The 20,321-nt window shown below is 44.4% G+C and overlaps 1 protein-coding gene across 2 annotated transcripts in view; it reads right to left on the minus strand.

The window, feature by feature from the left end:
- LOC122543524 (zinc finger protein 239-like) overlaps positions 1 to 20,321 on the minus strand; it is a 116,975-nt gene that overhangs the window by 10,101 nt on the left and 86,553 nt on the right. The window lies entirely within an intron of this gene.

Raw genomic sequence — 20,321 nt, forward strand, 5'->3', positions numbered from 1 at the left:
AAGAAAGGCTGGAATCAGAATTTTGTTTTTGCCCCTGCGCCTCGATATTTTTTCCCTTTTGCATTTAGTCTGGCTGTTCAACTATGTAGGTGTTTTACCCAGGGTAGGTGTTTAAAAAGGAACGTAAGGGGTAATATTTGCACGCACATGATGGTGGGTGTATGGAATAAACTGCCAGGGGAAGTAGTGGAGGCTGGTATAAAAAAAACATCTGGATGGATACATGAATATGAAGGGTTAAGAGAAATATGAGCCAAATGCTGGCAAATAGGACACTCGGTTGATTTAGGATATCTGGTCGTATCCTATAATTCTATTTCTACATAGTTCGAAGCAATTTCACAGGACTAGAAATAGGTCATTCACCCCTCACAGCCTGTACTCAAATGTAGCCTAACTCCACATATTTGAATGCAAGTTTCAGAAAGATGTCTGCAGGACTTTTTTAATTGAACATGCTTTCAGACTTGAATGATGTTTCTGAATATATTATTTGAGCTATTCTCAATTTTACATATCAGCCATTTCTCACACAACCCCTCTCTCCCAAGTAGAGTCATTACCATCCATTCTCTCTCTCTTCTGAGACGGGCTTGATATAGCTGCAATCTCTCTTTCAAGCTTCTCCAGTCCTGAGCACATCGGTACCCAAATCCTGTTGCCATCTGGCCTCATTTGCCAATTGCAGAGAAGAAAGAGAACAAAGAACAAGGAAAATTTACAGCCCAGGAACAGGCCCTTTGGTCCTTCAAGCCTGAGCCAATCCAAATCCACTGTCTAAACCTAACATCCAATTCCTCAGGATCTGTATCCTTCTGTTCCCCATCTGTCCAGCTGCACCTTAAATGAATCTACCATGCCTGCCTCTACTACCTCTGCTGGAAACACATTCCAGACACCTACCACCCTCTGGGTAAAGTATTTTCCACATGTATCCACCTCTCACCTTGAAAGCGTGACCTCTCATTACTGAATCCCTCACCCTGGAAAAAAGCTTATCTCTATCCACCCTGTCTATACTCTTCATGATTTTCTAGACCTCAATCAGATGCCCCCCAATCTCCTTTTTTCAAATGAAAACAATCCTAACCTACTCAACCTCTCTTCATAGCTATCACCTTCCATCCCAGGCAACACCCTTGTAAACTTTCTCTGCTTCCTCTCCAAAGTGTCCATATCCTTTTGGTAATGTGGCGACCAGAACTGTACACAGTATTCTAAATGCGGCTGAACCAAAGTCATGTACAATTTTAACATGACCTGCCAGCTTTTATACACAATACCCCGTCCGAAAAAGGCATGCATACCATATCACTTCTTAACCACTCTATCCACCTATGCAGCAATCTTCAGGGTGCAATGGAACTGAACTCCCAGATCTCTCTGCTCAGCAACTTTTCCCAAGGCTCTTCCAGTATAAACAGTATAGTTCGCTCTAGAATTAGTCTTCCCAAAATGCATCACCTCACAGTTGCCTGGATTGAACTCCATCTGCCACTTCTCCACCCAACTCTCCACTCTATCTATATTCTCTTGTACTCTTTGACAGTTCTTTATGCTTTCTGCTACTCCACCAATCTTCATGTTATCTGTCATCTTACTGATCAGACCAACAATCCAAAGCCATTCAAGTCGGCAGAGTCATCATCTGCATCTCGAAGTTCCTTATTCAGCAATTTCAGTGCATTTGCTGTTTCATTTGCAATCACTTCAAAGTCATGGGCAAGATCTGATATCTGGTTCAAGGCCATCTCCACTCTCCAGCCAGGTATCAGTCCTCCCACTAATCTAGAGTACCATGAATGATGATGGAAAAAGCTAGAGAGGTCCCTTTACCTTCGGGTTGCTTTGTGTTGAGTTGGCACACTGTGAGAATTAATCCATTGATGTGCTTTCCATTCAAAATCTTCCTTTGGCATGTCATAGTGTAAACTGAAACCTGGAACAAGATATGTCAGCGCATCTTCCTTGCCATTCCCTGGTTAAGTATTCATATGCTGAGTTTCCACATACCCAATAGGTTCCTCTAGGGGTATTTACTGCATCGTCAGTGGAGTATGCAACAAATCCAGTCAATGGAATAGCAGATTGAGTTAAACAGAAGGTGTTATCGAGAGAACGATTATTCATGTGCAGTACTGTGTGGTGTGGGGGCAACCGTCCATTATTCTGGATGACATTATATAACATTTGTCCTTAGGGAGGTCCCCCATCGGGTGGGCTCCATGTGTATGTTCGACACAACAATTGAAAATAGGGAGGATATTAACTTGGGAGAGTTTAGGTTTCTCATCACACCGTACACATGACCTGATCTGCTCTTTAGTATATTATTTATTGACACATTTTAATATTCTCATTTCTTTCTACCTTTGTCCATTACAATAGCTATCCTGTCGTTGAAACAAATTACAAGGGTGTTGTCCAACAGCTCGTATCCAGAATTCATTGACTGCTGACAGTGGGTGTGGGGTACAAACTATTTTAGGTGATCCTTTTTCACCTTTAGAAGCTACGTTATGAGCGTAACCCACCAGTTTCTTCAAAACCTTAAAGTACGTCTTCTGATATCCTGGAGGTAGCCGAGGCGTAATCATAGTAGGGGTTACAAGTCCAGTGCTTTGATAGCTAAACCTGGGTTGATGGGTAATATTAGGATTAACTTGATGCCAATATGATGGATAACATTATCGTAACTGGTTACGTTAGGGCAAAATATGATCGCATGATGGCAAGTTGTCCATGATTGACTCTGTCATATTCTAATAAACTATAAGGGCCATACTTTTGTTGTTCCTGGTATTGTACACTCATCCCCTCTGGTGCTTGTCTCATTATCGCAGAGACAATCATTCCATTCTGTGGTAACTCTGTATCTTTCATTTTGATAGTAGTGGGTGTATTGTGTTACATTACAGAAGTTCATGGGAGATGTTTTTGATGTGATATCGCTGACCGTCTCGCTACCCGTAGTGATGATTGATGCTACTGCATTATTAAGAGCAGTACTTGAGGATGAGGTTGCAGACAAGACATTAGACTTTTTTTTTCAGACTGTGTTGGAGTGACAATTGGACTGGTTGCATCTGCATTTTCATCCATAATATTATGGGTAACATTGCTTGCCATCGTTCCTCCTAGGATGAGGAAGGTGCGTCTGACACTAATTTGCAGTGTCCCTTGGTAGACCTATCTTGGGCTTCCTTTACATTTAATGGCTGTTTCAGTAGTCAATACTTGAAAGGGTCCCTTCCACTGCAGTCCCAACTGCTTCTTATTGAAGTTCTTGATTAAAATGTAGTCTCCAGGTTTGATGTCTTTGGCATCTGTCCTGGAATTCTCCTTTTCTTCTTCTTGGATATAGGCTTCCTTTACTTGTTGATGATAAAACTGGAGAACTTTGGTTCGTATGATAAGGTACCGGTGCATCTCTTCTGCCCTGAGGTGTACATTCACAGGGCATGTGGGTGATACCAGTCCTGACCATGGGGTTTTCAAAGAGCAGCCATAAATAATTTCAGCTGCCATGAATCCCATCTTTTTCTGGGTCATTGTTCTCATATTGAGCAATTCCAGAGACAAAAACGTGAAGCCAATTAAGTTTTGTCTCTTCCCTGAGTTTGGAGAATTGTCATTTCAGCGTGCTGTTGGCGCGTTCCATAATTCCTGCTGCTTGAGAACGATTCGCACAATGGAATTTTTGATTTATACCAAGGGCTGCACAAAGCTCTTTATTGAGTTCCAAAATGAAATGGGAGCCATTGCCCATCAACAGAGATGATGGCACTCCAAGTCTTGGGATAATCACTTTCATCAATACTTTACAAGTGGTTTCAGCAATACAATTTGTACATGAAAAAGCTTCTATCCATTTACTAAACACATCCACAATAGCTAGACAATATTTATAGCTACAACATCGTAGTATCTCTAAATTCTAACTGTATACAATCAAATGGTGCATGCCTGCAAAGGGGTAATTGCTGGTAAATACCTTTACCTGGGTTGTGTTTTTGACAAAACATACAATTTGCTGCAGCTTTTTGAGAAAAAGATTAGAAAATCTGATTCCACCAGGTATGCAGTAATCTATCCACCATTCCCTCCTTCACAACATGTGTTCGAGTACATACATAATCAACCAAAATAGGCAATAAAGAATTAGGTAAACAAGTTTGACCCTGTGGAATAATCCACACGTTATTGTAAGTATTTATAGAATAAGCAGCGAGAGGAAGTGGCCAGTACAATGGCATTTAAAGGCACCTGGATGGGTATGTGAATAGGAAGGGTTTAGAGGGAAATGGACCAAATGCTGGTAAATGAAACTAGATTTATATTGGATGTTTTGTCGGCATGGATGTGTTGGACCAAAAAGTCACTTTCTGTGCTGTATGTCTTGATGCCTATTTGATAGCAGATGATTTATTTCTATTGATATAAATATTGTTATAAATCATAGCTGGGTACTAATGTCAAAGTCTTCCTGAGAGCTCCTGTGGGTAAGGGATGACTTTCTACTGGAGTCTACTCAACCTTCGCTGGTTCTTTCTCTGAGATTGTTCAATGCCTGGAATAAAACTCTTACAAGCATTCCATTAAAGGTTTTAGTACATTTATTTAGACATTTACATTTAAATAGAGTATCACAGTTCCAGAGTAACAAAACACTAAATCCTAGTCTAAAGCCTCAGCAGAGTAGCAGTACTGGCACTCACCAACCTAGTGCTCTCTCGGATTACTCCAAAGTGGCACTCAGTATTCTTTAGTACTTATACAGTTTTTAACCAATCATCATGTCAATCAAACATTTGCTGATGAACATGATGCCCTCACCACATTCCTGCTGTGTTTATGATAAACTTATGTTAGTCTTTTGCTGACTGTGATCATTTAATCCCATTACTGACTTTGTTATCCAGAGTAGCGATAATGAAAAACTGCTCTGACTTGGGCAATGACATTAATTGCTGATATCCTCTGAAGTTTGGTCACATACTCATCACCTCATGTCCTTACCTAAACCTGATTATTGACTGCCTTTTCTTGTCTTAAACCCATTCCTCATCATTTTCCATCTCATGTGCTTGGTCAGTAAACTCTTTATCCAAACCGCTATTGTCTTTTCTCATGTGTACTTTAAGTTTGAAGCGATCTGTCAATATGTTCCTTTCCACTGCAGTTTCTGTTCCGCCTTGATAACTAATTTTAAGTTTTGCAGCTATCTAAACTTGTTTTTGCACTTTGGTATTTTTAATTCTATGCCAACCCTCTATCTTTACCTAGCTTCGCATTTGACTTGAATTCCACATACTGCCTCGATATTCAGGATGCAATCCTCGTCATCCTGAAGCCATGTCTCTATATGGAGTCTCAGATCACAATTTTTCTCTTCAGTGTGTGCAGTCAATTCATTCAATTTTCTTACAACGCAGGACACATTTAGACACCATTTTTAGTTTCAATTTTTGTGATTAGATTAGATTTCTTACAGTGTGGAAACAGGCCCTTCGGCCCAACAAGTCCACACCGCCCCGCCGAAGCGAAACCCACCCATACCCCTACATTTACCCCTTACCTAACACTACGGGCAATTTAGCATGGCCAATTCACCTGAACCGCACATCTTTAGACAGTGGGAGGAAACCGGAGCACCCGGAGGAAACCCACGCAGACACGGGGAGAACGTGCAAACTCCACACAGTCAGTCGCCTGAGTCGGGAATTGAACCTGGGTCTCTGGCGCTGTGAGGCAGCAGTGCTAACCACTGTGCCACCGTGCCGCCCCAAGTCTTCTGAGTGCAGTTTTGACTGCTGGTACATATATTCTCCTTGTCCCTTTCTATCATTCTCTGATGTTCCTCTGTCACATCACAACATTGCTCACAGGCCTCAATTTGGATTGGCCATGCTAAATTGCCAATAGTGTCCAGGGATGCACAAGTTAGGTGGGTTAGCCATGGAAATTGCAGGGTTATAGTTTCATCATAGTAGAAGCAGAAGCAGGCCATTTGGCCTGAGGAGCCTGCTCTGCCATTCATTAAGATCATGGCTGATCTATCCATCTCAGCTCCTCCTACTTGCATTATCCCAACTACTTTTAATTCCCCTACCATGCAAAGATGCATTCAACTGTGTCTTGAATGTACTCAATGAAGCTGCCTCTACTGCTTCCTTAGATGGAGAATTCCATAGATTTACTACTCTCGGGAAAAAGGAGTTCCTCCTCATCTCTGTCCTAAATCTCCTCCCCTAATCCTGAGGCAATGTCTCCTAATCCTCATCTCAGCCATCAGCAGAAACCGTGTGTGTGTGTGTTTTGGGTGGCATGATCGTCAGAGGGGTCAGTGTGGACTTGATAGGCTGAATGGAGGAGAAAGTAAGGACTGCAGATGCTGGAGATCAGAGCTGAAAATATGTTGCTGGAAAAGCACAGCAGGTCAGGCAGCATCCAAGGAACAGGAGAATCGACGTTTCGGGCATAAGCCCTTCTTCAGGCTGAATGGCCTACTTCCACACAGTACATCTATTATTTACCACAGGTGTGTTTGCTCCTGATCACAAAACCCAGAACCTCTCACCTGCAAATTGAAAGATCAGTCCCACCCTACTCTCAGGTAAGTGTTATCTAACTGCTTAATCATTTCTTGTGAATACAGCCAACAACTCCTGCTGCTGCCAATAAACTTTACAATGCTGATGAAATACCTGCAGTACAGAAAACCATAAAAGCTTCTAATGATACCAGTTACTGATTCACCATTCGTTCTGATGCACAGCAATGGAAATACAATGTTGGAGGCTGAAAGAAATGAGCAGTTTAAAATGAAAACCCACCTAACCCTTCATTAGGCTCCCCGCTCAGCACACTTTACTTCCTGCCGGTAAACTTTAAAGCACTTCAACCCACAGCGCAATGAATTCCCACTTTCCACCAAAATCCTGGATGTATTCACTCACCCAGTTGCTGTCTCACAAATGAAAGATTTCATTGTAACTTCTTCTGCTCCCAGTAAGGGGAAAACATCTTTGAAAGCTGCTCTGAAAGTCCAGCTTTCACAATGACATTTCTGCTTTCACCAATAACTATTAGAGTTCTACAGCGGAAACAGACACCTTTGTCCAATTCATCCATGCCGACCAGATATCACAAATTTATCTAGTCCCATTTTAAGCATTTGGCCCACACCCCTCTAAATCCTTCCTACTATTATACCCATCCAGATGCCTTTTAAATGCTGTAATTGTACTACCCTCAACCACTTCCTCTGACAGCTCATTCGATAAATGCACCACTCTCTGCATGAACAAGTTGCCCCTCAGGTGCCTTTAAAATTGTCCCCCTCTCACCTCAAACTTCTGACCACTACCTTTGGACTCTGATATCTGGGGGAAAAGACCTTGGCTATTCACCCGATCCATGCCCTTATGAATTTCTGTCAGGTCTCCTCTCAGCCTCCAATGCTCCAGGGAAAACAGTCCTAGCATATTCAGCCTTGCTCTGTAGATCAAACACTCCAACTCTGGCAAGAACATTGTAAATATTTTCCAAACCCTTTCACAACATCTGTCCTAAAGCAGGGAGATCAGAACTGAGTGCGGTACTCCAAAAGTGGCTTAACCAATGTCCTGTACAGCCGCAACATGACCTCCCAACTTCTCTACTCAATGTTCTGATCAATAAAAGAAAGCATACCAAACGCCTACTTCACTATCCGATCTACTTGCAACTACACTTTCAGGGAACTATGAACCTGCACCCCAAGGTCTTTTTTTTCAGCAACACTCCCCATGACCTTACCATTAAGTGTATAAGTCCTGCCCTGATTTGCCTTATCAAAATGCAACACCTCACATTCATCTAAATTAAACTCCATCTGCCATTCTGTGGCCCATCAGCCCATCTGATCAATTCTAATTTGTATTGAATCTTCCTCTCTCATTCTCTAAAAGCTGAAAATCTCTATCTCACACACTTTCCCTCCATTTTCACTTTGCTGAACCTAATCCCTTGCTGTACCTCATCCTGAAGGGTCCTAGTTCATGTTAATTAACAGGCCCACACTCAGGGGATTCTCAGTGAAACACACTGAATACTAAATGGTCTGAATAGAGTGAACATTGGGAGGATGTTGCCATTGGTAGGAGAGACAAGGACCCGAGGGCAAAACCTTAAAGGAAAGGGAAGACTTTTTGAAACGGAGATAAGGAGAAACTTCTTCCGCCAGAGAGTGGCGAATCAATGGAATTCACTGCCACAGAAGATAAGATGACTGAATATATTTAAGACTGAGATAGATAGGTTCTTGAGCGTCAAGAGGAGTGAGGGTTAAGGGGAAATGGAATAATAGGGTAGAGCGGCATGGTGTGGTTAGCACTGTTGCCTCACAGCGCCAGAGACCCGGGTTCAATTCCCGCCTCAGGCGACTCCGGGTGCTCTGGTTTCCTCCCACAGTCCAAAAATGTGCAGGCTAGGTGAATTGGCTATGCTAAATTGCCCGTAGTGTTAAGTATAGGGGTAAATGTAGGGGCATGGGTGGGTTGCGCTTTGGCGGGTCGGTGTGGACTAGTTGGGGTCGGTGTGGACTAGTTGGGCCGAAGGGCCTGTTTCCACACTGTAATGTAATCTAATCTAATCTAAAGAAACCTATCAGCCAGGATTGATTGGTGGACGAAACCTAATAGTCTCTTGCTGTCCTAGATACAGTGTGACAATTGGGATCAGGAGTAGGCCATTTAGTCTTTCGAGCCTGCACCAGCATTAGGCAGATCATAATTGGATATACTTATACCAACATCTAGGTGGATAGGCTGGGACTTTTTTCACTGGAGCATAGGAGGTTGAGAGGTGATCTTATAGAAGTTTATAATATCATGAAGGGTACAGATGAGGTGAATGGCAGGTGTCCTTTCCCTAGGGTGGGGGTTTGAAGATTAGGGAGCAAACCTTTTAAGGTGAGGTGGAGAAAGATTTTAAAAAGCCACGAGGGGCACTTTTTTGTTTTTACAGAGAGTGATGTGTGTGTGGAATGAATGTCCAGAGGAAGTGGTGGATGCAGGTACAGTTACAATGTTTAAAAGACATTTGGATTAGTGCATAAATAGGGAAGGTGTGGAGGAGTAACGAGCAAACACTGGCAGGTGGGACAGGTTTAGTTTGAGAACATAGTCAACATGGACTAGTTAGTCTGAAGAATCTGTTTCTGTGCTGTATAACTCTGTAACTGTTCTGTACATGTCTTAAAACCATTGTCTTACCTTCCCCCATAACCATCCACTTTGTTGTTCAAAAATCAGATGAACTCAGCCTTGGATATATTCAATGACCCCCTAACTGCAGGGAAACATCCCCACTTCTGAGCTCAACACCTCTTGCTGATTGCTTGCTGCACCTGTCTGACAACTGGCATTGACTGGTGTAGAAGGACGCTGAGGTGCCTTTGTACATCCACATGCTATTCCTGATGAAGGGTCCATGCCCAAAACATTTACCTTCCTGCTCCTCAATCGCTGCCTGACCTGCTGCGCTTTTGCAGCGCCTAACTTTTCGGCTCCGATCTCCAACATCTGCAGTCCTCACTTTCTCCATATCCCAATTTAAACAATGCACCTGCTTTTTTTTCCCCACAGTAACCGCTTTAACTTCACATCGTGATATTGCGTTTGCCAATTGAGACAGACCTGGACCAACTTTTCCTAAGTCTGTCCCCTCCCTGGATGCACTCCCTTTCCTCCAAGTTGCTGCAAATCAACAACTGAACCGCAGAATGAAAAAATAAGAAATGGAAAAGGGGGTGAGAAAAGAGAGTGCCATTCTCACAGATGTTGGGCAGAGGACAGCAGTTGCAGTCTGAGGAGAAGGTCAATCTTCATTCAGAGAGAGAGAGAGAGGAGCAGCTGAAACCTCAGAAATTCGTGGTCCAACCTCCGCCTTCTGACAAGGGGCGGGCTGTGATTGGCAGGAGGTCAAGACTCTTTCCGGTCCTCCAGGGCTTGCCATTGGTCCAGCAAAGGAAGGTCACGCGCCGTTTCTGAGGCCAGCGAGAAGCCTGCGCAGAGTTTTCCTGATACCGAACATGCGTAAAATACTCTGTGAAATTGCTGGTGTTACTGACGGAATTTGTGTCCAAACCGCAAGAGATGGAAAAGAGGCTGCAGCGACATTTTATTACTTTTGCATTTTGTCTGGCTACTCAATTATTGCATAAAGCCAAAGTACAGAGGGATCTGGGAGTGCCGGTCGAGGATTCTCCATAGGTAAACATGCAGGTTGAGTTTGTGAATAAGAAAGCGAATGCAATGTTGTCATTTATCTCAAGAGGGTTGGAATATAAAAGCACCGTTGTGCTACTGAGACTTTATAAAGCTGTGGTTAGAGTCAGAGAGATGTCCAGCATGGAAACAGACCCTTCAGTCCAACTCATCCATGCCAAACCCATTTAATATTTTGTAAATTTCTACTTTGGAAATAGAACTAGTCTGACTTAAGATTGGGATAAGACAGACTCGAACCTCACACCTTTAGTGCATTGTCTGAACTGAGAGGTTGCTTTTTTTCCTTAAAACTTAAGCTACTTTAAGAATGTGATTTAAAAGAAGTTCTGAGATGTACATATTAATGAACCGAAATCTACATCTCACTCTAAAAGACGAAAGACTTAACAGCAATCTAGGTTTGTTCAATATATCATTTTGGTTCCATGACACTGTAATCTTTTGCTATAAATTCTGTGTCTTATGATCCTGCTCCACAAATACCCAATGAAGGAGCAAAGCTAGTACTTCCAAATAAACCTGTTGGCCTATAAACTGGTGTTATGTGATTTTTAGTCTTTATTTCTAGTGAATACAGCTCACACCTCCACTGTTGCCAGTAAACCTTGCAATGCCGATGAAATTATGAACCAGCATTCCTGAAAGATTTACCATTTCTAATGATACTAGCTGCTCATTCATTGCTCCTTCTGATACACAACATTGGAAACTTCGTGCTGGAGGCTGAAAGAAACGAGCAGCTTTAAAACAAAACCCTGTTAGATCTCACAGCTTTCAATGAGAGTCTGAGTCAGACAGGAAATTCAGGTGACCTTTACTGCGACCCAACTTTGTTACAGCTTCAGATCCCCCCAGCAAAAAGGTGCATGAAAAGTAGTTTTTTTTTTAAGCAGGTCAAGGTCAGCGCATACATTCCACACCCCTACCGCCCAGCCCACCTGCTTTACAAGTGGTTAACACTGAGTTGTCCCTTTATAATTTGATCCTCGGTACAGCCTTAACCCATAGGAAATATTGTCTCACTCTCAGCAATCTCAACCTACACACTGTATTCAAGTAAGTTTCTCCTTGCTCATCTATTGAGTGATGGGGGCTGCTGTGCATCCGGAGACTCGTGTAGGCCAATATCAGGTAATGGATGCAGCTGGGACAACTGAGTGAATCCTGCCCTGCCAGGTCAGTTTCTTTCCCTAAAAAGGACATGAGTGAATCAGACGGAAGACTTTTTTTCCCTGAAAATGGTTCCATCACTAGATTCTGAACTCCAGATTTCTGACCAAATTCCAATTCCACCATCTGCTGCGGCAAGATTTTAAACCTGGGAGTCCCAGAACTGAGTTGATAGTCCAGTCAAAAATGGCACTCGGCCTTCACTCCTTCAGTCTTGGGAGTGGGGGTCTGCAAAGAAAAAGGAAAGAAAATAGCCTGGAGAATAATAAAAAGGGGAACCAAAAACAATGAACATAAAAAAGAGACATGGGAAAGGAAGGGAGACTAAAAAGAGACAGGAATAAAAAGGCGAAGAGATGGTGGAGACAAAAACCTGGGGGGGGAGTTGTTCTGCAGCGAGATGAAGGGTGAAAAAGAGAGGACATGAGAAAGAAAAAAACAAAAACTAAAAGATAAACAAGGAAGAAAAGAATGGGAAAGAACAGAGACAATAAGGTTAAAGTCAGAAATGCAAAAGAAAGAGACAGGCAGGCAGGCACACAAATCTGCGCTCAAATCTCAGTTCATCCAGTCAGCCCCTTCTCCCTAGGGCATACCTCCCCCCAGGTTGGGAGGCATCTTCATGAGCTGAGAGGGGGCAAGGAGGTGGTGAGAGAGAAAGCAACAGCTCAATAGTTTAGTCCAAATTGTCTGTCGGTTCCTCTCCTCCCTCGCCCATCTCCTCACCTCACACATAGGCTCCAGATTTAAAATCCATACAGACACAAAGCTGCAATTTCAAACCAGCAGCAGCAATTCATTTAAACAACAGAACACAGGCTTCTGCACCCAATGGACACAAATTTATTTCTCGAGGAAACACAGGATTTTCACACAAATCAATGTAACATGTGAGTAGGACTGAAACAAACAAGTCAGCAAGTTTACTTTTAATAAGTGTTTGAGAATTCTGCCAATGAAACAATCAAGTTTACAAATGATAATTATACAGATTTGTTGTATAAAGTAATATATGCTTATTAAACAGAATAACCCCGATCATATGCAGAGTGACATTGTCTGTGCTTATCACTGTGTTTGCAAAAGTCTGATTCTGTGTCTCACTGTCTGTATTGTGCTTTTGTCTCTGTGTTAATGTCTTTTTTTGTGCTGGTGACCAGCTCTGCAAGCAACGGAACACAGTTTACCTTGGAGGGAAATTTGAGTGTGTCTGTGTATGAATGACAAATTCTGTCTGCAATGGAAGCATGTGTCTGATAGTCTCTTTATGGCTGTGTGTGAAGGTGATTTTGTACCTCCGTGTGTCCATGTGTTTGTGTGCCCAGCTGTGCCTGCAATGGGACACACTTTGATTAATCACATTTTAATTCATTCTTTCAAAGTCAGAATTTCACTCTCTGACAAGTAATGCCACCTTCTGCTGGCTGACACACTTAACATCACAAGAGCCACTTTTTCCTGTTCCACTGCATCTACTTCTTGGTCCTTGTGGGTTTTGGGGGTGTGTGGGGGGAGGGAGGGGAGGGGAGGACTTGCAGCCAGGTGTGAACTTGCTTGTGTCTCAGAGAGTGGGAAGACTGACTAAATCTTTCTCATAGACGGAGCAGGTAGCAGCTCCTCACCCGTGTGCACTTACTGGTGTTTCAGAAAGTTTTTTGAATAGACAAATAGTTTCCAACACACAGAGCAGGAGAATGGCCTCTCCCCAGTTTGAGCATATTAATGCATCAGCATTATACATCTGCATAGAACAAAGAACATAGGACATTACAACGCAGTACAGGCCCTTCGGCCCTCGATGTTGCCCTGTCATGCCAATCTGAAGCCCATCTAACCTACACTATTCCATGTACATCCATATGCTTGTCCAATGATGACTTAAATGTACTTAAAGTTGCCAAATCTACTACCGTTGCAGGCAAAGCATTCTCTCAGAGTAAAGAAACTACCTCTGACATCTGTCCTATATCTATCACCCCTCAATTTAAAGCTATGCCCCCTCGTGCTCGCCATCACCATACTTTGAAAAAGGCTCTCCCTGTCCACCCTATCTAACCCTCTGATTATTTTATATGTCTCTATTAAGTCATCTCTCAACCTTCTCTAATGAAAACAGCCTCAATTCCCTCCGCCTTTCCTCATAAGACCTTCCCTCCATACCAGGCAATATCCTAGTAAATCTCCTCTGCACCCTTTCCAAAGCTTCCACATCCTTCTTATAATGCGGTGACCAGAACTGTACACAATACTCCAAGTGCAGCCGCACCAGAGTTTTGTACAGCTGCAGCATAACCTCATGGTTCTGGAACTCAATCCCTCTATTAATAAAAGCTAAAACACTGTATGCCTTCTTAACAACCCTGTCAACCTGGGTGGCAACTTTCAAGGATCTGTGTACATGGACACCGAGATCCCTCTGCTCATCTACACTACCAAGAATCTTACCATTAGCCCAGTACTTTGCATTCCGGTTATTCCGACCAAAGTGAATCACCTCACACTTGTCCGCATTAAACTCCATTTGCCACCTCTCAGCCCAGCTCTGCAGCTTATCTATGTCTCTCTGTAACCTACAACATCCTTCGTTACTATCCACAACTCCACCAACCTTAGTGTCGTATGCAAATTTACTAACCCACCCTTCTACGCCCTCATCCAGGTCGTTGATAAAAATGACGAACAGCAGTGTACCCAAAACCAACCCTTGTGGTACACCACTGGACTCCAGAAAGACCATTTCCCATCAACCACCACCCTCTGTCTTCTTTCAGCAAGCCAATCCCATTCCTCCGCATTTTGTACAATAGCCTACTGTGGGGAACCTTATCAAATGCCTTGCTGAAATCCATATACACTAAATCAACCCATTTACTCAAATCTGCCTGTTTGGTCACCTTCTCAAAGAACTCAATAAGGTTTATGAGGCACGACCTTCCCTTCACAAAACCGTGCTGACTATCCCTAATCAAATTATTCTTTTCTAGATGATTATAAATCCTATCTCTTATAACCTTTTCTAACACTTTACCAACAACTGAAGTAAGGCTCACCGCTCTATAATTACCAGGGTTGTCTCTACTTCCCTTCTTGAACAGGGGAACCACTTTTGCTATCCTCCAGTCTTCTGGCACTATTCCTGTAGACAATGATGATTTAAAGATCAATGCCAAAGGCTCGGCAATCTCCTCCCTGGCTTCCCAGAGGATCCTAGGATAAATCCCATCCGGCCCAGGGGACTTATCCATTTTCACACACTGCAGGATTTCTAATACCTCTTCCTTGTTAACCTCAATCCCACCCAGTCTAGTAGCCTGTATCTCAGTAATCTTCTCGACAACATTGTTGTTTTCTAGAGTGAATACTGTTGAAAAATATTCATTTATGTTTCCCCTTATCTCCTCTGACTTCCCACTACTATCCTTGATTGGCCCTAATCTTACTCTCGTAATTCTTTTATTCCTTAAATACCTATTGAGAGCCTTAGGGTTTGCCCTGATCCTATCCACCAACAACTTCTCATGTCTCCTCCTGGCTCTCCTGAGCTCTCTTTAGATCTTTCCTGGCTACCTTGTAACCCTCAAGTGCCCTAACATCTCATCCTAACATAAGCCTTCTTCTTCCTCTTGACTAGAAATTACTCTTCTTTCATAAACCACGGCTCCTGCGCTCTACAGCTTCCTCCCTGCCTGACAGGTACATACTTATCTAGGACACACAGGAGCTTTTCCTTGAATAAACTCCACACTTCTAATGTGCCCATCCCTTGCAGTTTCCTTCCTCATCCTATGCTTCCAAAATCTTGCCTAATCACATCGTAATTGCCTTTTCTCCCAGCTGTAACTCTTGCCCAGGGCTATACACCTATCCCTTTCTATTACTAAAGTAAACATAACAGAATTGTGATCACTATCACCAAAGTGCTCACCTACTTCCAAGTCTAACACCTGGCCAGGCTCATTACCCAGTACCAAATCTAATGTGGCTTCGCTCCTTGTTGGCCTGTCTACATATTGTGTCAGGAAGCCCTCCTGCACACACTGTACAAAAACTGACCCATCTATAGTACTCGTACTATAGTCTTCCAGTCACTATTTGGAAAGTTGAAGTCCCCCATGACAACTCTCTCTCTCACTCCTATTGAGAATCATTTAAAACTTTTCTCAGTGTGAACCAGTTGATGTACCCAGAGGTTGATAATAGAGAATGCTTTCTCACACTCAGAGTAGGAGAATGGCCAACCCCAGTGTGAACTCGCTGGTGTGTGTCAGCAGGTAGGATGAGTCACTGAGTGCATTCATGTTTCTCAAGGTCAGGTAAATGAGTGAATCCCTTTCCACAAACAGAGCAAATGAATGCCCTCTCCCCAGTGTGACTGCATCAAAGAGTTTCCAGCAAAGGTGGCCATCAGGGTGAGGGTGGCATTGGTTTTTTTTTTCCCGTTTCCCAGATCTTCGTACATGGTGTCCCTTCAGACCCAGTCCATCTTTGATCTCCACGTGAAATGAAAGATAGCCCAGGTGACTGCGGTGGCACAGATTCTGGGAATAGGCCACATATAACACTGGGAGTACCTCACACCTGATGACCAGTGACCATTTCTCCCATCTGCCCATTTTCTGCCTCGCATTCCAGATACGTTCCTCCTAAGACTTGGCGCAAGCTCCAGCCCCTCCGAACCAAATACCCAGCACCTTCAGGTGGTCAGTCCTGACGGTGAAGGGGATCGAGGATTGGTCGGCCCAGTTCCCAAAGAGCATGACCTCGCTCTTGCCTTGGTTTATCTTGGCCCCCGAGGCCCGTTCGAACTGGTCACAAATGCACATGAGTCTGTGCACGGACAGCAGATCCGAGCAGAAAACAGCAACGTCATCCATGTACATCCTTAACCTGTAGGCCCCCGCTGCTAGGAATAGTCACGTCTCCGGCTCGCATCCTTCCTGATGGACTCGGCAAATGGCTCTATGCAGCACACAAACAAGGCAGGAGAGAGAGGGCAGCCCTGCCTGACTCCAGATCTGACTGGGAAGCTATCTGATTCCCACCCATTGATTGAGACTGCACTGACAATGTTGATGGAGAGCAGTCAAATCCAATTGCAGATTCCCTCCCCAAAGCCCATTTTGGAGAAGACATCTCTTATGTGCTATCTTGTCAAAGGCTTTCTCCTGGTCCAGGCTGATGAGGCAGGTGTCCACTCCCCTATCCTGCATATAGGAGATCGTTTCCCTGAGGAGTGCAAGACTCTCAGCGACCTTCCTGCCCAGTACAGCACATTTTTGGTCAGGGTGAATCACCGAACACAGAGCAGACCTGACCCAGTTGGCAACAGCCTTTAATAGGATTTTGTAACCTACATTCAGCAGCGAAATTGATCGCCAATTTCTAATTTCCTCCCTCTCCCCCTTCTGCTTGGAAATGAGGGTGATGATGCCTTTCTTCTTGGATTCACTCCTGGTACCTGCCCGAAGCATATTGAATTACACCTCCAGAAGGTCCTGGCCAATCAAGTCCCACAGAGCGGAATAGAGCTCGACCGGTAAGCCGTCACTTCCGGGAGTTTTATTCTATTCTTGTGAATTTTTTTTTAAATTTCAAAAATATACTCATACAAAATATTTTGTTATCTATACAATTGGTGATGCCATTCATATGTATATATTGCATTTCTTTACATACAGAGATCAAAATTAATCATTCATATATACAAGTCTGTATGTTGACCATCCGTATATATTGCTGAGACGTCAGCAGAGCCCAAGTACTGGGCTGTTCTTCTTAGGCAGGCAGTCTCTACACAGTGGTCTTTCCCCACCGTGCCTTGGCAGCAGCTGCCCCAAGCTTCAGCGCATCCCTCAACACGTAGTCCTGGACCTTGGAATGTGCCAGTCTGCAACACTCAGTCGGGGTCCAACTCCTTCAGCTGGAAGATCAACAGGTTTTGGACCGCCCAGAGAGCGTCTTTCACCGAGTTGATGATCCTCCAGGTGCAGTTGATGTTCTTCTCGGTGTGTGTCCTGGAGAACAGACCATAAAGCACGGAGTCCCGCGTCACGGAGCTGCTCAGGATGAACCTCGACAAACACCACAGCATTCCTCTCCAGACTTCCTTTGCATAGGCACATTCCAGAAGGAGGTGCGTGACAGTCTTGTCCCCCCCGCAGCCGCTTCGAGGGTGCGTGCGGTGGGGCAGAGAGTCTGGGCATGTACGAAGGATCTCACCGGCAGAGCCCTTCTCCCCATCAGCCAAGCCATGTCTTGGTGCTTGTTTGAAAGTCCTGGTGATGAGTCATACTGCCAAATGACTTTCACAGTCTGCTCAGGGAACCACTCAACAGGATCCACCCTCTCCTTTTCCCGAAGGGTCTCATGGACACTATGTGCTCACCACTTCCTGATGGACTTGTAGTCAAAGGTGTTTTTCTTCATAAATTTCTTCACAAAGGACAGGTGGTATGGAATGGTCCAACTACTGTGAGCGTTCTGCAGCTGCGAGGCCAGGCCCATCCTTCGCAACACCGGGGATAGGTAGAACCTCAGTACGTAGTGACACTTGGTGTTTGCGTACCGGGGATCCACGCACAGCTTGATGCAGCCACACACAAAGGTGGCCATCAGGATGAGGATGGCATTGGATGTGCTTTTTCCCCCGTTGCCCAGATCTTTATACATGGTGTCCCTTCGGACCCAGTCCATCTTCGATCTCCACATGAAGTGGAACATGGCCCGGGTGACTGCGGTGGCACAGGTTCTGTGAATAGGCCAGACCTGTGCCACACATAATAACAATGACAGTACCTCACACTTGATGACCAGGTTTTTACCCACGATGGAGAGCGACTGTTGCTCCCATCTGCTGTAAATATATGGCTTACTTGTAAAATAGAAGGCTGGCTGCGAGTGTAAATATACTCTGCATTTGGAAGCCTGTGGTGATGCTGTGTAACGCGCGCAGAAGGGGGTCACGTGATGCTTTGTTTCGCACCCCGGAAGAGTGCGAGGAGGTCACGTGGTGCTCCGTTTCGCGGGCAAGGAGGTCACGTGGTGCTCCGTTTCGCGGGCAAAAGACGTGGGGTCGGACATCCGGGAACGCAGGGAGGCGGAGAATGGAGTCAGATCAACAGCCAATCAGAAGATAATTCTACCTCCGTGATTGCATGACATTTTTTATTGTATAAAAGACTTGGTCAGGGACAGGAATAGGTCTTACTTTTTGAACTGACACACTTTGTAGTTTGTCAGGGGCGGAAAGGTCTAGACCCAGAGCTCTGTATACTTTGTCCCCTTACTGTTTAAAATAAATTAAGAGTGTGAGATTGAATATCTTCTCCTATTGCTTCATTTAAAGAACACGCAGGACTGGGCTCCCACATAGAAGAAAGTAAGTTGGTAGATTGAGCCAAAGTCCTACAATTTGGTGACTCCGACGTGATGAAGACAGAGAAGAGAGGAAAATAGAAACAATGGACAACTGACGTCTGATGACAACAACAAGCGGCGCCGCATAAAAAAAAAGGTGAGCAGACGCATGTTTATATCGAAGTTCTGCCATTGGAGATACCAAATTGATTGTTGTCATTATACTGCAAGTGTCCTAGTAATAGTAAGTGGATAAAGTATTGATAAGGTATTGATATGGGTTTAAAGTCCCATGGGGTTAGAGTCCCCATAAAAGCAACAAAGTTTAATACGTACAGGTTTAAAGTCCCATGGGGTTAGAGTCCCCATAAAAGCAACAAAGTTTAGTACGTACGCGTTTAAAGTCCCATGGGGTTTTTGTCCCCATAAAAGCAACAAGGTACGTACAGATAAACAGAGCAACGAGTCAGCTCAAGTGCAGTTGCTGAAGTTACAGCTCGATAAGGCTAGGAGGAAGGCTAATGATACAAAGAAGGCCTCCCAAAAGACGACTAATCAGATGGTTCAGCAGCCGTCGCCACAAAACAAACTGCCCAGTCTGGACCCAACACCTGATTGGATGCCACACTAGCCCCAGTATGGGGGCAGGCCTATAGGTGTTCCAGAAGGAATGTGTGTTAGAGGAAGGGGCCGCGGAGGACTCAGAGGTCAGCCACCCAACACCTGTTTTGAATGTGGCCAACCCGGGCATTGGAGGAGAAATTGTCCCATGTTGTGGGGACCCCAGGGAGGCCAGGGATTGATCCGAGGACAGTATGTCCGCTCAAGGCAGCCTCCTTTTCAACAGGCTGTTCAGCCTTACCAAGCCCCAAATGCAGCTGCAGCTCCGGTGCAAGGTCAGTACCCCCAAACCATGCCGGAAGGGCAGAGGTACGAATATTTGGGGTTGGCAGACCCCTATATGCAAATGAGGGTAATGGACAAGAATCTGTCTTTTTTGGTTGACACGTGTGCAAGATCTTCTACCACCACTTGTGATATACCTCGGTCAAGCATGTCATCCTCCAGCGTCCAGTTAGTAGGGTTCTCGGGCAAACCAGAAAATCTGCCTTTGACATCGCCACTGATCACATCGGTGGACGGACAGATTTTCCGTCACCGGTATATTTCATCACCTGCATGCCCTGTCAATCTGATGGGACGTGATTTGTTGGTGAGATGCGGGGTCTCGGTTCTGTGCGGACCAGACGGACTGGTAGTGACTTTTCCAAATGGCCATTCCGTCAATTGTTCTATGACAATGATTCACTCTGGATCCCAAATGATGCTATCACCGGACACATCACCAATGGCAGAAGGGCAGTAGGCGGATATATACTGGGGACTTCTCGAACTCGAAAACAGGCAGAACAATGGCATACAGTCTCTATACAACCAATAGCGACCCTGGGTTCAGATGCTGCATCCCTTTGCTCCTCCTGCAGATCCCCTCCATGTTACCCTATATTATGATAGAGATGA

The sequence above is a fragment of the Chiloscyllium plagiosum genome, chromosome 44 (genome assembly GCF_004010195.1).
Source record: "Chiloscyllium plagiosum isolate BGI_BamShark_2017 chromosome 44, ASM401019v2, whole genome shotgun sequence".
Taxonomy (NCBI): domain Eukaryota; kingdom Metazoa; phylum Chordata; class Chondrichthyes; order Orectolobiformes; family Hemiscylliidae; genus Chiloscyllium; species Chiloscyllium plagiosum.